Below are 612 nucleotides of genomic sequence, written 5' to 3' on the forward strand. Positions count from 1 at the left end.
TAGATCTCGGGACGAGATCTTTTCGTAGTGGTGGAGTGTTGTAACGCCCCAGATGTAACTTTCCCCATTTGTACTCCAACTCTTGCCGTTTCCGGTGTCAAGTTATATTTATTTCTCGAGTTCGGGTCCTTTTCTCCGTGTGTTGTTTTCGTTTTCATGCACCTCATACCATGTCATCACGTGCATTGCATTTGCATACATGTTCATCTCATGCATTCGATCATTTTCCCCGTTGTCCGTTTTGCATTCCGGCGCTTCGTTCTCCTCCGGTGGTCATTTCTAGCTTTCTTTCTTGTGTGGGGATTAAACATTTCCGGATTGGACCGAGACTTGCCAAGCGGCCTTGGTTTACTACCGGTAGACCGCCTGTCAAGTTTCGTATCATTTGGACTTCGTTTGATGCTCCAACGGTTAACCGAGGGACCGAAAAGGCCTCGTGTGTGTTGCAGCCCAACACCCCCCAAATTTGGCCCAAAACCCACCAAACTCTGCTCCATCGTCTCGGTCGTTCGATCACGATCGTGTGGGCGAAAACCGCACCTCATTTGGACTCTCCTAGCTCCCTCTATGCCTATATATACACCCCTCCGTTTTCGGATCTCTCCCTCTCCC

This window comes from Triticum aestivum, chromosome 5A (genome assembly GCF_018294505.1).
Source record: "Triticum aestivum cultivar Chinese Spring chromosome 5A, IWGSC CS RefSeq v2.1, whole genome shotgun sequence".
Classification (NCBI taxonomy): domain Eukaryota; kingdom Viridiplantae; phylum Streptophyta; class Magnoliopsida; order Poales; family Poaceae; genus Triticum; species Triticum aestivum.